The sequence below is a fragment of the Jaculus jaculus genome, chromosome 8, assembly GCF_020740685.1.
Source record: "Jaculus jaculus isolate mJacJac1 chromosome 8, mJacJac1.mat.Y.cur, whole genome shotgun sequence".
NCBI lineage: Eukaryota > Metazoa > Chordata > Mammalia > Rodentia > Dipodidae > Jaculus > Jaculus jaculus.
The window spans coordinates 123,204,617-123,225,500 of NC_059109.1; the positions used below are offsets into that span (position 1 = coordinate 123,204,617).

The 20,884-nt window shown below is 43.0% G+C and overlaps 1 protein-coding gene and 1 long non-coding RNA gene across 4 annotated transcripts in view; one reads left to right on the forward strand and one right to left on the reverse strand.

The window, feature by feature from the left end:
* The window catches only part of Ptprt (protein tyrosine phosphatase receptor type T), a 1,232,244-nt gene that overhangs the window by 1,035,556 nt on the left and 175,804 nt on the right, over nucleotides 1-20,884 (reverse strand). The gene's annotated exons all lie outside the window — the stretch shown is intronic.
* LOC123462725 lies at nucleotides 1,012-19,983 on the forward strand. The gene is made up of 4 exons (XR_006638487.1): nucleotides 1,012-1,114; nucleotides 6,821-7,018; nucleotides 19,307-19,450; nucleotides 19,724-19,983. It is a non-coding gene; the product is annotated as an uncharacterized LOC123462725 (long non-coding RNA).

Below are 20,884 nucleotides of genomic sequence, written 5' to 3' on the forward strand. Positions count from 1 at the left end.
GCCCCATTTCCCACCCTCCAACCCTAAGGTTACTTCCACACCGTTCGATCTGAACTGCGGGAGACGACAGGGTGGTGGAGGTCAGGGAAGCAGATGATCTGGTAGGAGGTGGGGTTTGAGAGGGCAGTGGCCGCATCATTTTATAGCAAGCATCAGCAAATCTGATGGACCAGCTTGGACCTATCAACTCTTGGGTTGCTTCACTGGAGCATGGCCATAGCCAGGCCCAATCACTCACATATTTTCTATGGCTATTTCTGGGCTCCAGTGGCAGAGTTCAGTAATAGTGTCAAGAGACTCAATGGCTCACAAAGCCTAAAATATTTGCCCTCTGACCCTTTACCAGAAAGTTTGCTCAGCTAGGTTTTCCAGCAACAAAGAGTTGGTCTCCTTTCAAACAAATACATGCACACATATGACCATAGCAGCATTATTCAAAATATAAAAAGGCAGAGACAGCCAATCAATGGATGAATACACAAATTGTGAGATATGCATGCAATTGAGGATTACTCAGCTATAAAGGGGAATGGATTACTCATGCATGCTGCAGCATAGATAAAGCCTGAAAACACTATAGTGTGAAATATCCACAATAGTTAAGGCTATAGAACCAGGAAGCAGATTAATGGCTATCAGGGCCTGAGTAGAGGGAGGAATGAGAAATGACTGCTTAATGGGTATACGATACCCTTTTTGGGTAACGAAAAGGCTTTAGAAGTAGATCAAGGTATAACTACACACATTATCAATATATTAGATCCTGCATAGCTGCTTACGTACTTTAAAATGGTCATATAACCTTATGTGAATACCAACCCAATGATTTTTATAACTCAAAGCTATAATTTCTTTCAGATAGGAGTCATCTCCAGAGATTTTGGAACAGAGGAGCCACATGCTCTGAGATGTTCTTTCAGGCAAGTCTGGAAACACGTTCCACACGGGAGGTCTTCCGAGACTCTTGGGTGCCCAGGAAGAGGTGGAGCCACGAGCAGAAACCAGAAACAGGAGAGAGCCCCCGGCTGCATTTCTATGCCTGCGGCACAACCAAAGGAGAAGGGGACAGAAGTTGTCGGTGCTGCACTGGGATTTAAAAGCAAGGAAGATCAAGGTCAGAGGCAAAGATGCAGGGGTCCTCTTTAGGGAGGGGGTGTGGCATGTTTGAAGAGGAGGAACTGGGCATAATTTTGGAGAATCCTTATAATTAGACATGAGGTAAAACAAAGCCAGAAACAATGCCAAAGATGTGGGGGAAGGATCGGGAGGAAGCTCAGGGGAGAAGGCAGCCACAGAGAGGATGGTGTGCAGGGTGGCATCAAAAGCCCCAGGACAGGGAGGAAGAGAAACAGAATGAGGAGGAGGAAGGGTAGCAGGAGTGTGACAAGGAGGAGAAGCAGTACAGGGTGGCGCCAAAAGTTTCAACAATGCAGAGGAGGAAGTGGAAGAGGTAGAAAAGGACGAGTGTGGGAAAGGACGAGAAGGAGGAGGAGGAGGAAGACAGTGAAGGTACAGGGTAGCCGCAGAGCTCAAATCTCCTACCTGTTTCTGGTCTTTTCCTCTGAGAAGCTGAGGCTACAGGATAAGTGAGGCCATGGGAATGACAAAGCTATGCATATGAAGGAAAGGGTGATGCCACCTAGCATGCACAAGGAAGTAAGACTTGAAAGATGTGAGCTCTTCCTGACCATGACCCTGAGCCCCAAACTTAGAAGGACAGGACAGACAGCCCCCAATACATGCTTACACCCAGTCACAGCCCCAGGTGCCATGTTATGCTCATTCTGTATTGTACAGGCATGGCATCTCTGGCTGTGTCACATTTCATGCCAGGTCTCCTTGGTGAACATACCAACCCAGCCACTATATTTCATATTTAAGGCATGATGTCAGCACCACCCAGGGCCTTCAGCCATCCGAGGCTGCCTACTGGACAGAGCTATAACCATTTCTATTTGTAGAGCAACAAACTCCCTACAATGTGACATTAACTTGAAAATGACGACATTTGGCATGTAATCGCAAATTGATTTCTTCGAAACAGAATGAATTTTACCTGCCATTATTGCCATAAGTGGGAATTCAAACAGGCTGTAATAAATAATATAACCACATTATATTTCTTCACCCTTGATCTATCCTTTGTAATATTAACTTAAGAGGTAAGCACCATGGAGGAGGAAAAAATTATTTCTGCTATGACAAGGAAGGAGCTCTGCTGGGGAGGAGGCCAGTACTTAGGAAGAAGCAGTGGAATGTCTTTTTGCAAAGGCAAGTTTGTAATGAGTAACGCACTGACTTTTTTTTTAATAAGAGTTATTCAGGTGTGAAATGGGCTCCCCCAGAAATGAGGTGGGAATCCCTCAGCTTCTCTGAGGCCATAATAATGGGTTAGTCGTGTATGACAGCTTGCATAATGGTTAGTCTGGTTTAGGGGGCTTTGGACAGCCTTCTTATGATTTAGATAGTAGCAACTAGAAAAACATCCTATTTGCCAGGAAAAAAAAATGTTCTAGAGAACCAAACTCATTGAGAATGCCTATAAGGCAGACACTAAGATAACTGGAAATCTACCAGCTCTAGACAATGTCCTCATAAGGAAAGGTTTTAGAAGAACCTTGGCCCAAAAGGGCAAACACAAACCCATGAGCTAAATCAAGCCCAAAGATGTGTGCCAACAGCCTGGCAGTGTCTCTTGGTGTGTGTCTTTCTGGATGTCTGAACCTGCCTCAACCCTCCATATATGAGACATGTCATGTTGCTGCTGCTGGGCAGCCCAGAATGGTCACCATCTCTCAGCCACTGATGGCTAAGACCTAGCTCCTCTCCCAAAGCAACTTAACCACCCTCCTCCATCAAACCGGACCATCCACTTCCACCACAAGGCAGTGAGTGGCCAATGACAAGGGTAGTAGAGGAAAGACAAGACAATTTGGTGCAGTTTATCATCCAGGGCTCCTGTGGGAACAGAATGTAGCTGAGCAGAGCCAAGGCCATGACCTGGCTTAGCTGCTACCCCTGCCTGCCTTGCATCCTTCTCCAGACTTCTTCTTGGCAGGTGGTTCTTGTGGCAGTAACAACATTCACATCCTTTGGGCACTGGTTAGATGCGTAAGCCTCAAGCCCTACTGCAGGCTTTCTGGATTACTGACAGAAGGAGGCAGCAATGTGTGCTGGAATGAGCTCTCCCACGTCAGGCTCCTGCATGCCAGAGTTTGAGAAGGAAGCCTCAAAACGCAGACTCAATGGAAAACCTTTTCCCTGGGTACCTACCCTGGGTTTTGCTTCCAAAAAACCCAACCCAAGACAGGAAAAGCTCACATAAAATAAAACAAAAAAACAAACTTATATATTAATGCTTTACTTTTGGTTAGAGGAGCTTCTCTTCAGATGGCAGTGACCACTGGGGCAACTTAAAATGCACCACAGTGCTGAGAAGAAGTGACAGTGGAGTGTTCAGCACTAAGTGAGACATCTCTATCACACCTTGCAAGGTTCAGGGACCATTGAGGAAGAGGTTGTGGAAGGAATGTAGAGCCAAAGGAAGGATAGGACTGCTTACAATGTTGTCTTCCAGACACAAAGTGGCCTTGATATCCATGACCTCACAGTGGCTGGTGCTACCTACCTACACAAGGCGACCTGAATGACAGGACGGAAAAAAAAAAAATAGAAGAGAGACTTGTTGCAAAGAAGAGATGCAGTGGAGAGGGGATTAGAAGAGGGAAAATAAAGAGGGCATTATGATCATGGTAATATTCTCTATATTTATGGAAGTTGTCAATGAAGAGTTTTAAAAATTTATTCTCAGCCAGATGTGTCAGTGTACATCTGTAATCCAATGTTCAAGAGATTAAGGCAGGAGGATCTCAAGTTCAAGGCTGAGAGAAACTAACAGCAAGACTTTGTCTTAAAAAAAAAAAAAAAAGATGGTGCACGCCTGTAATTCCAGCACTCGGGAGGCAGAGGTAGGAGGATCACTGTGAGTTCAAGACCACCCTGAGACTACACAGTGAATTCCAGGGCTGAGCAAAACCCTATCTTGGGGAAAAAAAAAAAAAAAAAAGGAAGACTGAAGGGTTAATAGCTTTCCCTGAAAACCAGAGGGAACTAAAGAGTTAGTAACTATCCCAAAGGCTAAAAGGCTATAAAACAAACAGGAGAGGAGTTCAGCCGGGCTCCCCTGACTGATGTACTTCCCTTAGCTCAGGAGGCCTTGAAGGACCAGGGATCATCTGAGTGTCCTCCCTTAGACAATCCTGGCTGAAGAAGCCTGTTCTGAACAAGGACACAAACAGCTACAAGTTCCTTATCTACTGCACCTAGTACAGTCTGTTTTTCTTAGGCTCCTCCTTATAAACTTGCACCCCAGCCTGGCTCAGGGCTTCGTGGGAAGGCTGTTGCCCCTCGCTATTTCTCTCAATAAACAGTCTCTCTGTAGAGAGCAAGTCCGATGTTCTCTTTTGCTTTTCTCTTACGCTTTCCTTACAAAGACCTTTGGGGGGAAAAAAAAATCTGTGCTTTTTACCAACTCCTCTTGAAAACTAGTTTGTTTTCCAGATTAACTTGAAGGAAGCATTGACCTACCCATACCAACGGTCACCATGGATGTCCATGGAAACTGCTTTACCCCTAGCCTATCTCTGAGCCCCTGCCTGGCCTGTGGGGACTGGCCCGGGCATGCAATCTAGATATCAACACTGTGAGTCCCCTTGACATCAACACTGGTCATTCTCATCTGCGGGCACAGAGCCGGCGCTCACCAACATCTGAGTTGAGCTGACATGAATCAGTCCTGTCGAAATCAGCCCACATTCCTGAGATTCAGAGGTGAAATCCATGCAAGTTAGAACCTAAAAAAAAAATAAAAACTTCAGGCCTGGCATGGTGGTTCACACCTTTAATCCCAGAACTCAGGAGGTAGAGATAGGAGGATCGCCATGAGTTCAAGGACACCCTGAAACTACAGAGTGAACTCCAGGTCAGCCTGAGCTAGAGTGAGACCCTACCTCAAAAACCCAAAAAAATTAAAATAAAATAAAAAACAATTCCCTCAACAAATTAATACAATGACCACATATACATTTGCTATGCGCTGACTATAATTGTGCAAAGCTGTAATACGCAAGAGAAATTGGTTACTGATTCACCTGATAGTTATCCTAAACCATGAAGCCTGCAGATTAGTGACCCTTGTAATTTCATCCCAGTCCATATAATTGTGGGGGCCATCTTTAGTCATTAAACACCTAATTCCTCAAAGCAGGTTTGTAGGCCTCTGACACTTCGTTCAAATATTCCATTGTCTTTTTTAACACAGAGAGACTTTCTTTTTATTGAAGAATCAAACTGAATGTGAAATAAAACAAACACAAAATAAAATCTGGCTGCAAACCTGAGCTCTGGAAGAAGAAGAAGAAAAAAAAGTAATTTCCAACCCAGCACTAGCAGGCTGCTCTCAAATTATCCATGCAGAAAATTACCCAAACTTTTCTACCCAAACTGCATTTGTTTCTGCTTTTAAACGAAGTTCCGTTCCTAATTTTTCTTCCTTTCTCCAAAGCTTCTATCTTTAGGAAATATGGAGCCCAAGTTCTATAATTTGCACTTCATTTGAACACTAATGAAAAGAAATGCTCTTCCCCTTCAAACTATTTCCTCAGTCAATTAAACAAATCCTCTAAGTGGAGTGTGTGAAGTGATTTGTGTCCAAGAACTTAATTAGTACTTAATTCTGGAATTTGTAACTTCTTAAGCCCACATCCTTTTTAAGTTTCCACCAAGTTCAAAAGAAAAAAGAAATGGTCCAGGTGTGCTCCCTTACCCTAGGATCAAGGCAGAGCTGATGTGAAAGAAGTCCAGTGGAATAAAAGAACCATCTGTATGTTCACAGAGACGTCCAAGCAGCCAACTGTATTCCCTTCGAGTCCACACCAAGAAGGGGAGCAAACAGCAGGTGCTCACTTTATAAAATAATAGTCATATTGCAAATACCCACTGCAGAAAAGTAGTAGTGGGAGGGAATGCAGAATGATAAAAAATGAGAAAAGCAAATGAAACTACTTAAAGGTAATAGCTCTCTTTATTTTTTTGTTGTTTATTTTTATTTACTTATATGAGAGCGACAGAGAGAGAGAGAATGGGTGCACCAGGGCCTCCAGCCACTGCAAACGAATTCCAGATGCGTGCGCCACCTTGTGCATCTGGCTAACGTGGGTCCTAGGGAATCAAGCCTAGAACCGGGGTCCTTAGGCTTCACAGGCAAGCGCTTAATGGCTAAGCCATCTCTCCAGCTCCTGAGACAATAGCTTTTAAGGCACAGTTTCTTCTTCCGTTTTTTTTCAATGGTGAATATACAATGGGTGTAATGTAGACCATCGTTGTCATACATTTCTCTCAGTTCCCTCACTTCCCCATATTTTCATTACTGTTTACATGTGTCTGGTCCTTATGGCACCATGTTGGTGAGGTTGCCTTCCAGACTCTTTGGGAATGGAAAACCAAAGGGAAGGGGATGGCAAAAATATTTCATTCTTTTAAGTGCCCATGAGTGTGCATGCGTACAAATGTACAATGCTTCTGTGTATCATAATTTTACAGACAAGTTGCAATTAATGGCACAACTATGAAAAAGGCTCTTTAAGAATTGAGATAATAGGAAAAGGTTGAGCAGTTCTACCATAGATAGCTATAATTGACTTGAGCAAGCCTTTTAGTAAAAACTGCCAACACATTTATTACTTGATATTACACTGTTAAATACAAGCAAAACGAAACAAAATTTAACAACCTCTACTAATGACCGTATGTCCTTTTTCAGTGTAAAGGATCGGTTTCCCTAAGGTTTGGCTCCCCAACAATCTGAATCATTAAAGCTGGGAAAATGAGACCGGTCTACTTAACTGGCAATCCGTATTGGACTTCCAAGCTTCCATATGTCCATCATTTGACTGCACTCTGCGGGAAGGAAAGCCACACTGAATAAGCACTCATGTTATCCTCGGCACAGCACCATAAGGTTTGTTCTGCGCACTTATCCAAGAATTTGGGCCACTCGCTCAAAGTTACATTTATTCAGAGGCAAGAGTTTTTAATTCAGTCCTAATGTCAGTCCACATCCCACACTCCTCCGAGACACTCCGGAAGCCAATCTCAGAACTTTCTAGAACTTAGTTTCTCCATCTGTAAAATGAGAGGGTTAAACTGGATTTCCAACTGGGATTTACAGTGTCCAGATTCTCTGCACACAGCTAGCCAACTGGTTGGATGTGCAAGTGAAGTATCAGGTCAAAACCTCTGGGACATGGAAGGATGACATTCTTCCTTTCGCTACCCTCCCCACTTCATTTTGGAAGAAATCCGCCCTCATTCACAAGGTTCTATCCACACAGCCCATGTTTCCAGAGCTGAGGCGGAGGAGATAGCTCAGGGGTTAAAAGTGCTTGCAGCACACTGGTGTGACTGAGCAGACTTCAGAACCCTAGAAATCCACCCACACCAGACATAGTGGTTAGCACGTGTCTGTAAACCCTACGCAAAACCTTGGGCAAGATGTGAAGTGTAGTCAGGGGTTAAGCATTAGCTTGGTGGCTAGTCTGTCTCAAACCATGTGGAAGCCCAGGACTAACCTCCTGGCCATGAGTATACACGCGTGCACACACACACACACACACACACAGTGAAATGATGTGCTGATTCTGACTTTAAAAGCATTTCACTGCCCCCCTTCTCAGAGCTTTTTTTTTTTTTTAATATGGGTTTATTCCCGGCTCAGGGCCTCTGGGGAGATCTATGTGTGGATGCAGAAAATAAGCACCCAGCTTTTAATGAACAGTGTTTTTTGTTTTTCTCCAGGCCATTGTCCTGCTTTTTAGCACCAAGCAATGTCGATGCCTCAGCATCGTAAGACCACTGTCTAATTAAAAGTTTTAAGAACCAGTGCCCTCGTGGGATTTGTCTCCGACATGTGAGCATCCCTAAACTGACAGAGCACACTGGTTTTAAAGACATTGCATATGGCCTGCTCTATCTCTTTCCATCTATCTGGCACCATAACAGGTCTCCTCCTGTGGGGACGCACACCCAGATGTTGGGAGCTCAGCAGAGAGCAGCAGACAGCCAGCATTCACCAGCAAAGCCGGGTGGTGGGTCACATTTCCTGTTGTGATTCATTCTGCAGGCAGGCTATGCTCTGACGAGGAGCATTTTGTCAGGTCCCGTCCCACAGGTTGTGGTTTCTTGAGGGCAAAGCTAGGATTCCTGTCCTAGGTACCCTAGCAACCTCCAGAATGAAGCGTTGGCCCAACTGCGCATCATTCTTATTTAATGTGAGTGCCTTCATTTAAAGGTATAAGGAGGGCTAGAGAAATGGCTTAGTGGTTAAGGTGCTTGGGCTGTGAAGCCTAAGGACCCAGGTTTGATTCCCTAGTACTCACGTAAGCCATATGCACATGGTGGTGCATGCATCTGGAAGTTATCTGCAGTGGCTATAGGTCCTGGTATGCCCATCCGTCCCCCCCCCCTTTCTCTCATAAATAAATAAAAATGAAATATTTTTAATTTTTTAAAAAGAAGACTTTCATTAAAGGTATAAGAAGAATAAATCCTCCTTTACTCTGACCAGGCAATACGGGCCAGTCTCCTGTCTAAATGTACAGCCTCACTGTTGGCTAAATCTGCATAATCCATGGAAAGAACTAGTAACAAAAGAAATTGGGAATGGAAAGCACGTCTTAGAATTTGGAAGAAAAATAAATATGCAGGACCTAAGCTGCTAACCAAACAGGTGTGTCACAGAATTCCACAAGCCTTTGCATAAAGCGTTAATACAGGCTTTGTGCTCCTTTCAAAACAAGCAATGTGAGTTGCCAGGTCTTGAAGGGTTGAAACCTCATTTTAACTCATCTGACCGCCTAAGTCTGTATATGATGGACTTAAAGAATCTCTAGACGGAGGCTTCATTTGGCCTTTTTCTAAATATACATGTCTGTCAGTGATCTGAAATCTCTTGTTTAAAACCTGCCTCTGCTGTGGTAATCAATAAATGGTGATAATTATTGCTTTAGTTCTTCATTTCAATTTCATTGACAACTAAACAGTGATCACAATAACCAAAACCTTTCTCCTATGGGGTGAGCAGGAATTATATGTTTGTTTTCTATACACATTTCCCTCTCATTTTCCCCCAAGAGTCTCTATCTTCCCACTTTTTCATGCGTTTCCTGGAGTATTAAGTTCTGCAATCTATTGAAAGCCAGCCCTCAACACAAGGGTTTGTCAAAGAAAACTAAAACAAAAAAGAAAGTAAATAAAACAAACAAACAAAATGCTACCATTTGATAGCATTGATACTGGGGGTATTTGCACAGAGCAGAACTTTCTAGAACTTAAGTTTTTCCATCTGTAAAATGAGAGCATTAAACTAGATTTCCAATTGGGATTTACAGTACCCAGATTCTCTGCACACAGATAGCCAACTGGTTGGATGTGCAAGTGAAGTATCAGGTCAAAATCCCTGGGACATGGAAGGATGCCATTCTTCCTTCCGCTACTCCCCCTTCATTTTGGAGGACACCCGCCCTCATTCACAAGGTTCTATCCACACAGCCCGTGTTCCCAGAAACAATGAGCTGGGGCACAGGAGATGGCTCCGTGGTTAAAAGTGCTTGCAGCACACTGGCGTGACTGAGCAGACTTCAGAACCCTAGAAAACCACCCACACCAGACACAGTGGTTAGCACGTGGTCTGTAAACCCTATGCAAAACCTTGGGCAAGATGGGTTCAACAATTCTATCTTTTAAATCTTCATTTCAAACGTAAGCCAAATGAATTTAAGGAAAAGAAAAAAAAACACTCAGAGAAGAGCAACTCTAATGAGCCTGCTTTTTACTTTTATGGGATCTTCAGTTGGCCTATTATTGTGCTTAGGTAGGCTGTTAATGCAGAAGTAGGAAAAAAATTTCCAAGAGTTTTAACAATTCCTCTAAAACAACAAAAAAGATCCTAAATGATACATTCTCAGCCCCAGAACTCGGGCTTACCTTCTAGTTGGGTGCCAAGAGGCAAAACTCCATGGAGCCTCTCTCCACAGTCCCTGGGGCCCCACTGCATCATGGCATCACTGTGTCACTGGTCACCCAAGGTTAAGGCTACAGTGCCACTTAATTCCAAACTTTCCCTCGCCTCCCACAAGAGCACTGAGCCTCGAAGCACTTCGGAACAGGATTCTTTTTCTTTCTTCTTTATTTCTCCTCTTCACCCTGTGACATGGCCTGCACTGCCCATCTCAGCTGCACTGCCGGCCAGCCTCCCCGTGGGGTTTCCTGTCCTCCTGCCTGACCTTCTCCACAGTGGGGTTGTGAGCCACGCATGAGCTCACACCTGCTGCTTCCCCACGGCCAAAGGAGGCCCTTCAGATCACCAAGCCTGGCTGCAAGGGTTAGCCAGAAACCACGACACTCTTTGGATTTCACCCCTGCTCAATTCACAGTGGCCTTTGGTACAACTTGAGAAAGAAACAGATGGCAGGGATGAAGAAAAAGAGTACAGAACCACAGCCATCACAACCCTCGGCACAATGAAAGGCTCACTTTGGCTACAGCCCTGTGCAGGCTCTGAAAACACACGCGATCTCAGTTTTCTCAACAGCAGCAAGGCAGGTCCCACTCTGTACCCCACTGTCACCCCAGGAAACAGGCCATGGGTCTCAACAAGTGACAAAGTGTGAATCTGAACGCAGAAGTGCCAAAGTAAACTCAACTACTTCTCATGTGTCTACATAAGAGAGCCAAGGTGACTTCAAAGATGGTGGTGTGGATCAAAAATTCACTGCAAACATCCACCCAGGCATTTCATTTCAGTTAGACTGCCCCAGAACCTGTGAGAGGGAGCCCTTTACTGAAGCAAAGAGCTCAGCATGGAGAAAGCCCAGATATCGGGCCCAGGCCCAGCCCATGTGCGGGATTTGAAATCCCACTGCTCTGATAATCTTTCCTGTTCGTTCTTAGCCATATCCAAAGGGCTAGAAAAGGTCCATGGTCATTAGGCATGATTCCAATCCCATATTGGCTTTGGAGCCAAGTTACCTGTGAAAGTCACAAAGTACAAAGAAGAAGCAATAGGACTTGGGACTTTTGTCCACACTGCTCCTTCCTATGCATACATCCCCCTCCACAGGCCCCACCATTTGACGTTATGAATACCTCTTCACCTTCCTATCTCAGATGGAAGCACCATTGCTTTTGGAACACTCTCCTGCTCAGAATCTCCCAGCATGCTCTTCTTCGTGGCTTTCCCTGCCATCGTGACTTTACATTCATGTACAGGGATGCTTCCTATCTCTGCCTCCAGCTTGCCTCAAGGACTATGTCTACTGCTCAGCAGAGTGTCAGGCACATGGTAGATGATCAATAAGTCTTTATTGAAAATCAGAATGAATAAACAGCAATTTTAATTGTCCCAGCAGCCACACACATCCTTAGGAATAAGTTCAGCATCTGGCTTTTGTGCCGCTGTCTTGTGAACATGGTCAAGGAGCCACTGCCCTTGGCACTGGCCCCTCTGGAGGCCCTGAGTGAATGAGTCTGGGTACTTGATGAAAATGAGAAACTGAACCTAAGATGTTGGTTACCCACTGTTGCAGTCAGGTTCGCATTACTGCCAGAAAAGACTTAACCAAGAGCAGCTTGTGGATTTAAAAAAAAAAAAAAGGTTTATTTTGTTTCATAGGCTCGAGGGGAAGCTCCACGATAGCAGGGGGAAACGATGGCATGAGCAGAGAGTGGACATCATCCCCTGGCCAACATCAGCTGCACAATAGCAACAGAAGAGTGTGCCAAACACTGGCAAGGGGAAACTGGCTGTAACACCCATAAGCCCGCCCCCCAACACTACACCACCTGCAGGAGGTGTCAATTCCCAAATCTCCATCAGCTGAGAACCTAGCATTCAAAACACCCAAGTTTATGGGGGACACCTGAATCAAACCACCACATCCTTCAAGGCTCAGCTTAGATGCCCCGCCTTTGTCTCTGCAATGTCTTTTCTTGAACTCTCAGCCAAGTACACCCAGTGGCAGTGGCTGTCTTACCTGGAGGCATTTGCTCAACACACCAAGTTTGGATCAGAGCTCCTGCTTCACGCACACTCAATCTCTTAAATTAGATAACAAACGCAAGGTGGCAGGCAGGGCTGGCGAGCAACAAATACCGTGTGGAAAGGAACAAAAATCTAACTCAAACAAACCTTCTCCACTTAGGAATGATAAACACCGCATACCATGGCAGCGTACACCGTAAGCAGGCTGGGCCCTTTAAAAATATAACTATCAATCTGTTGTGAAGCCCACAGCCAGTTGCGGTATTAATCACACTCGTCTGGCAAGAGAATCCATTTCCCAATAAAGTTTGAGTGGCAGAGAAAAGGCAGAGCCAACAATCAGGAGATAAACTCTGCTTCCAAGAGATGGGGGGAAAGCTGCTCTTCTGGCGGGCTTCTCTCTCCCGCCCTGCTGCTCGCACCACACACATAAATACACACGCCACTTCGCCTCCCCCACATCATATTTCCATCATCGCAGAGTGCTCTGCGGTTCTGCTCCAGGCCCATTTTTCACTTCGTGCCATTTTTGTACATTTTGAACACAGACTGCCCCTAGAAATTAAGAGTTATGTCTTAAGCACAACCAACCATCTGGAGTTTCTTACAGCCAATCTCTCTCTCTCTCTCTCTCTCTCTCTCTCTCTCTCTCTCTCTCTCTCTCTCCAGATCTTTTCCCTGCCCCTTCCTTCCTACAGTATTTCTCGCCCTCTCTGTATCTCTCTCCCTCCTCCTTCCTTCCTTCTCTGTTTCTCTTTTCCTCTGTATGCCCCCAAGGTTCTCTGTCTATCTCTGTAGACCCGTCACCCTTTAAACTCTGTGTCTGCCCGGTCTCTCTCTGTGTCCCTCCTCGCCTGCCAGCAAGCGAGAATGAATCATGCTATGTCATATTTCTGTTCTTCTGCCTCACCTCCTGCCAGTGCTCAGGATGTTACACCCATGTGAGAGGTGGCAGAACAAGTCTCTGCTTTTATCTGTTCTATTTCTTTAAGTAGCTATCCATGGTATTTTTTTCTTGCATGCAAATGTTAAGAGTCTGCTTGGCCAATATCATCCGGGACTCCTATGATGTTATATGGCACCCATATAAAATATATAGATTAAGATGGAATGAATGATGTCTTTATAATATTGTCTTTTCCTATCCATAAACATGGTCTAACTCTCTACTTAGGTTAGGCCTTCCTTCATGCCCTTTAGTATTTCTCTAGGTAAATTTAATGCAATTTGGGGGGTTAAATTAATTCCTAGATATATTAAAATGGTTGATATTGTGAATAACATCTTCTATTGCATTTTCTTAACATATTATGATACAGAAGAAATATGATTTTTTAATATTTTATTTCTATTTATTTATTTCAAAGAGAGAGAAAGAATGGGCATGCCAGGACCTCTGGTCCCTGCAAAAGAACTCCAGACACATGCGTCATTTTGTACATCTGGCTTACATGGGCCCTGGGGATTCAAGCCTGGGACCCTTGGCTTTGCAGGCAAGCACCTCGACCACTAAGCCATCTCTCCAGCCCAAGACATCTGATTCCACGTTTGTATTATCTGACTTATTTGTTGAGCTCACTATTGCTAAATACCAATTTTCATTTTATTAAATCATATGATGCGCCAATAAGACAGCTTGTCCTTCACCTTCAGATTTTCATGACATTCTTTTTGTTGGTTTTGTCGCGCTACTCAGGACCTTCTTGATGTGCAGTGCCACTGACCATCACAGAGACTCACAGCTCTTCCCATCTTAACAAGGATACTCTCCAAACATATCAGTTAAACAGGACTTCTACAGCGGGCACTTGGAGGAAAGGTTCCAGTAGGTTAAGAACATTCCTTTCCATAGCAGTTTGCGTTACTTTTCAACTCTCTGTCCCTCTTCTGTCCCTGAACCATGACCACACAGCCTCTCTCCTTGGGCAGAGTACAGGCCCCATGCTGACAGCAAACCTGAGCCAGTGACGCTCTTTAGCCCATAAACAAGAGGTGGCGCCTCCTACATCCAGACTGAACCAGGAGCCACTACGAGGCACTTCTAACTTTCCCCTTTGCCACTGGGTCTCCACATCCCAGGTAGGGCCTACTCCTCCAGCGTGGGCCTCAGAATGAAGAATACAGAGAGAGAAAAGACACAAACCAACTTACAGCTTCAAAGTGAAATAAGAAAACCGTCTTTGCTGACTAAGTCACTGAAGATGGGGGATTGTTTGTCATTGCAGCAGACCTTAACGAAGGCTGACTGTTTTCTGGTCAGTCTATTTGCCCCTGGGATTTTAAAAGAAATCACGTCTTTCCCCATGTACTTTTTGAGACTATCCTATGGTTCTTCTCCTGTGGTAATGCAATGATCGCTATTGACAGGTTTGCTAAAATATCTACAGCACACCAGTCTTCATTCCGGAGAGCAGCGTCATCACGGAGAAGTGGCTGCTTCACCTGAGCTACACTCACCAGCATGTAGGTCTGGACATGTGGCCAGTTCTCACCAACAGGGCACCAGAAAAAAAAAAAAAATGACATATGTCACCTTCAATCTCAGAGCTTTTATGGAGTAGGCAAAGATTCCCATATACTGTCTTCTGTTCTGGCCAGATCTACAGAATCCTGGGCACTGAGTGGTTGAAACACAAAGGAAGGAGCACAGGTCCTTGAGTCACCGATGTGGCTTAGCTGCCAACCTCTATCTCATTTCCTGAGCAAGTAATCAATCTCTGTTTACAAGGAAGCTTGCTTTTCAGAGTACCGTTGTCATCCTAATACACCATTCTAGCACTCCAGGGACAAATCTGATAGAATAATTTTTTTTTTAATAGGCTCTCAAATTTAGTATGTTAACATTTTAGGACTGGAGAGATAGCTCAGTGGATAAAGCGCTTGCTGCATAGTTGTGAAGGGCTGAGCTCAGATCCCCAGAACCCACATACAGCCAGGCATGGTGTGCAGTCCTAATTCCCGCATGTCAGATGGGAGGTAGAAACAAGGGAATCCCTGGAAGCTCATGGACTGACGAGCCTGGCAAGTGCAACAGCAAACAGCAAAAGACCCTGCGTCAAAGAAGGTGGAAGGGGAGGACTGACAGTTGAGCTTGTCCTCTGAACTTCACATGCACAACATGACACATGTGTTCCTACACACACACACACACACACACACACACACACACACACACACACATTTTTAAAAGGGAGAAAAAAATCAACATTTAGCTAACTTTTATTTTTTTAATATTTTTATTTATAAGAGAGAGAGAACACGAATAGGCAAGTACCCAGAACCTTGCTGCTACAAATGAGCTCCAGATGAATGCATCACTCTGTGGGTCTGTCTTTACATGGGTTCTGAAGGACTGAATCAGGTTGGAGGGCTTTACAAACACTTTAACCACCGAACCATCTACCCAGCCCCTTTAGCTAACTTTGAAATGAAAGCGACCTATGAACGTCTCTGGAAATAGCCTCATCTGTTTTGATATTAGTAACACAAACTTGGTATTCAGCTTCAGAAAAAGCAAGGGCAGCATCCCTCCCTCCCTTTTTAAAATAAAAACACCTGGTCTTTATGACTTTTGTAGAAGGGTAGTAGTTTTACTTTCCATTATTGCAATTCATTCAATAGTAATTGTTCCAGTCAAGCTTTCCATTTACCAGTTGGCCAACATTGGGATTGCATGATTTTTTAATTCATTTCATAGTAGTCCTAACATCTGTGTATAGCTGCTCATTCAATTCCATTGTGACATTATAATTGCTCTGATAACTATATGTGTATCTATTTTTAGTCCTTGATTGTAACTACAATCCTTTTAAAAGATTTAAGGACTTGCTGCTCTAATTACTATTATTTTCCTCCTCTTTGTTGATGATGCTTGCCCTACCTTATTATTTCAACCTTTCTCATTTCGCTTTTTCTCTTTCTTACTTTTTCTCTCAGAGACTTGATTTCATGTAGGGTAGGCTGACCTCAAGTTCACTGTGTTACCAAGGATGACCTTGAACTCCTGGTCCTCCTGCCTCCCCCTCCCAGGTGCAAGGACGACAGGTGTACTGCAGCACACCTGGCTGTTCTTTCTCACTTCGTGGTGTCCAAGGATAGAGTCTGAATGGGGTCAATTCTTAGAAATCTCAGACTGATTTTCTGGCCCAGCAAATGATGCCCTTTCTTTAAAGATCTACTTGTACTAAAAAATAACAGGCACTTAGTGTTTCCACTCAAAAGATTTTTGATCATGTTATTCATGTTGTTTTGTCTTATTTCTGCCTTTTTGATAGCTTCCAAGAAGAGTATAATGAAATCTCTATCTACAATGGAAGGTTTATTTATTTATAACTGTAATTCTCACAGTTATCTTTCATGTAGTTTGTACTGTATTGGTTGGATTTTCTCATGACTATTATATCTTCTTGGAAAACTGTGATATCGTGACATTTTCAGAATAAATCATCACTGTTCATCTTCAGCTTAATTTCACCTTCATCTGATATTGAAATGCTAGCCTCATATTACTGTGTTTATTTTCCTAGAATGCTACTTTTATCCCTTTATTTTCTTTGCTTATCTGTATGTGGCTCTCTTAAAACCAACCCAGAGATCACTGGATCTTTTCTGTACTCCAATCTAAGAGTACCTGTATCTTAATCAGTGAGATTAACTCACCTCTCCTGCAATCACCAGTATTGTAAGTTTGATTTACTCACCTGATTTTGTGTGCCTTGTTTAACATGTATTTGTCTTTTTTATTTTTCTATCTCCCACTGGACAGTTCGATTTTTAAAATTTCTTTCCATGCTACTAATTTGGAAGATTTATATATATATATATATTATTTTACTGGTGGCCTCTAACTTAACTAAGACTTACATGAACACTTTCTTCTTAATATCTAAGGATTATTCATAATTATGAGATCGCAGTACCAAGACACAACCCATGGATACTTTCCCTAGCCTGCAATCTTGGACACATGCTTCAGTTCTCATATTGGCAATATCTGGAAATGGAGTTCTAGATTGGTTATGACCCACCCTGACATCTCCAGGCCCCTGAGCAGAGGAAACGGCTAGCTGAACATGTCTCTTCATTCTACTTACAAAGGCCAGAATTCTCACCCTTATCCATTCTGAGTCTTTTTTTTAGTAATATTTATGTTGTTTATTGAGAACAGTGTTTCTGAGAACACTCAAGAGCTTTATTAAACTATAATTGACTTATCATGGGATTAGTCTATTTGGATGTAAAATTCAATGAGTATTATTACGTGAGTAGAGTTTAGAACTCTCACGCCATCACCACAACATAGCTTCAGAACATTTCCATCACCCTCACAAGGCACCATCCTCATGCCCATTTGAAATTAAACTCTGTTCCCATTTCCAGTCCCAGACCACCCATTATCTATTTTCTGTTTCTGTCTGGGAATGTCTGGAAGCTTCATACACATGGAATTATATGATATGTTGCCTTTTTCTAACACAGTCCATGTTGCTGCATTGATTCATTTCACTTTGTTTCTGAGTAGCCCTGGACTGGACAGTGGGTCACACTTTGTTGATCCAATTCCCAGTTGATGCAGGTTTGGATTTGGGGTACAAGTCTTTTATGAGCAGAAGAGTTACTTTCTATGAGGAAGATACCCAGGGGTAATACTGCTAGGTCCTATGGAATGTTTATGTTTAACTTTCCTAAGAAGCAGTCAGGCTTCTCCTAAGGTGACTGTATACTGGACACACTCCCTAGGCAGGCATGAGAATTCCAGCATCTCCACATGCTTGCCAATGGTTGCTTGCTGTGCATTGCCTTTTATTGTTAGCATTTCATCAATTCTAGTGAAGGCATTCATTATTTCTGTAAAGAAAACCAGACATATACATAAGTGTATGATACACACACACACTCTATGGTATTAAGGGGGAAAATATTTCAAAAAAGAAGGAAATATATCAAAACATGGCTGCTTCTGGATGATAAGATTATATATGTGTTTTCTTTGTACATTTTTGTGTATTTCTTTTTACTTTATGTTTATGTATTTATTTATTTGTTTATTTATTTGAGAGGGAGAAGAAGAACAAAGCAATGAGAAAGAGAGAGAGAGAGAGAGAAATAAAGAATGGGTGCTCGAGGGCCTTTGGCCACTGCAAACGAACTCCAGATACATGTGCTACCTTGTGCATCTGGTTTATGTGGGTCCTGAGGAATTGAACCTGGATCCTTTGGCTTTGCACGAAGTACCTTAACTGCTAAGCCATCTCTCTAGCCTGCTTCTGTATCTTTATTTTAGGCAGTATTTACTCTTATAGAAAAAAAACAGATTAATTTTAATAAATTAACAAGGTATCATAAGATTCTTTGCAGCTAATATAAAGCTTATTTTATCTACTATAATATTTTCAATACTGACAATTACATACTAAAATTTCCTTTCAGCCTCCAGATAGGGTAACTACTGGTATAATTGGGTTCCAGGGAATAAGTAGGGACCTTCCAGGGCCTTTTAAAAACAGGTAGGGGTCCTGGAAGAATAGCTGCCATCACCATCTATACAGGCTGCCCAGAGATGTCCATCCTTCGCAAGTTTCCCATGATGATCTGGGCTCACTCTACCCTGCATCTGCTCTCACACTGAGTACAAGATGTGTGGCATTCAACTAGCTCTGTGTTTGGCTCATGGTGGGAAAGGTTGCCTCCCCACGTGTAGTTATAATTGCCACTCAGCATACACACTAGAAACCTTTCACTGAAACACAGTCATCCAACAAGCAGTGCTGTGTGAACTTTTCATGAAGAGTCATGAACCAAAGCCTTCTCATTCCCAACAGGGTACCGATGAACAGAAACAAAGAAATGATTCCACCCAACTGTAGCTTGGCAAACCAATGCATTTAATTGGGGTTACTTACAGGAGCATGGCCAATTTATGGAAGGCTGCATCACTGAAGAGAAAAATGTATACTACCCAGCAACTCATGTATATATCTATATCTATATCTATATATCTATATGTGTATATATATATATATACATATATATATATATATGTATATATATATATATATATATATATATATATATATATATCTCCTTGGGGAGAGGTGGAGCCTTGTGGGCCCTAGCAACCATTAACTGTCCATAAATCCTTGCAGAGGGGCAGAGTCTCGTGAGCTCCTCCCTCCATGAGAGAACGTTAAAGCTCCCCATCCTATGCAGGCCTCTTTTGGGTGCTCACACCCGCTGATGGTTCAAGAGGGTAACAGTGATGTCATGCCCCAAGGACAGCTGCACGAGGATGCCTGAGCCACCTTGCTGCATTCCACTGGATTTATCATCTAAGACTATGCAAGATGTTCAAAGGTATAGAAAACTGGAGATCCTAAGCCACAATGATCCAAAGGGGGTTGTGGGAGTATTTGAAAGGATTTTCTTTTCTAATGAGAGAAGAAAGACGTTTCTAGGGGGGAAAAAAAAAGTCACTCTGGAGTTTTGGGTGTCAGTTGGATAAAGGACCTGGAGGTCAGGAATTGTACACTAACCCAAGACAAAGATCTAAGGATGAGACCAAGGGACGAGGATCCCTTCTTGAACCACAGGATCTCTCAAATGCTTCTCTTTTGCTCTTCCTTCTAGGTCACCACTAAACATCTTCCTCTCTCCAGAATCCACACAGAGGCCAGAGACCGGCTTTAAATAGATGCCTCAGGCAACTATAGGACCAAAGGCATCCCATCCAGCCTGGAATACTGTGACTCAGCTTCTGCAAAACAAGTAAAACCTGAACTGTCCCAACCCAAGTCGTCAGTATTTTACATGTAAAAATGCATGGAAAACCCTGCATCCTTTCAAGAATCATCACATTATACAAAAGAGGCATTTAACTATATCAACTATATACCTTTTACACTAAAGACTTTACCTTGTTAAATTATTTCAGAAATGGCTTTAACAGCAAGAGCCAAAGCTAAACCTTTAACAAGACGACACTGTGATTTTTTTTTTTTTTTTGGCCTGATGAATAATTTACACTCAGCAATAGCGAGTTATCCATGCCACCAAGCGTGAATTACTAATTTTTAAAAGACCAAAAAATTAATAAAGCACATTCAACCTTAAAACCATTCCGAACATAATCTTCCTTTGAGGATTCAGAAATGCCTAGAAACATTTTAAATTTGTGAATAAGGACCACGACTCTGGGATGGCACATCTATACAAAGTTATTCAATAAAACCCTTCAGGCTTAGAGCTCACTAATCCTACTGTTCTAAATAAAAGCATTGCCCTCCTAGTAGTAAATGTAGGCAAATGCTGCTGGGCCTGGGCATAGTAGATATACCATTAAGGAATGTCACTGGTTTTGTTTTAATATATTACAGGTTTAATGAATGCAGAACACTTCACACTTTATAGGTATATAGTCCTAAGAATTTTGTTAATGTGTTTAATTTATTTATTTACTTGAGAGAGAAAGAGGCAAAAGAGAGAGAGAGAGAGAGAGAGAGAGAATGGACACACCAGGGGGTCTGCAGCCACTACAAAAGAACTCCAGATGCATGTGCCCCCTTTCGCATCTTGCCTGGAAAGCCGAACCAGGATCCTTTGGCTTTGCAGGCAAATGCCTTAACCGCTAAGCCATCTCTCCAGCCCTAGTTCTAACAATTTTGACCAAGGTGGATAGTCCACTAGCTACCACCACCATCAGGATGTAGCATATTGCCATGGCTCCCTCAAGTTCCCTTCATATTCCTTTATAATGGATCCCTCTCCTTTCCTCTAACAGGTGTGTCCAAC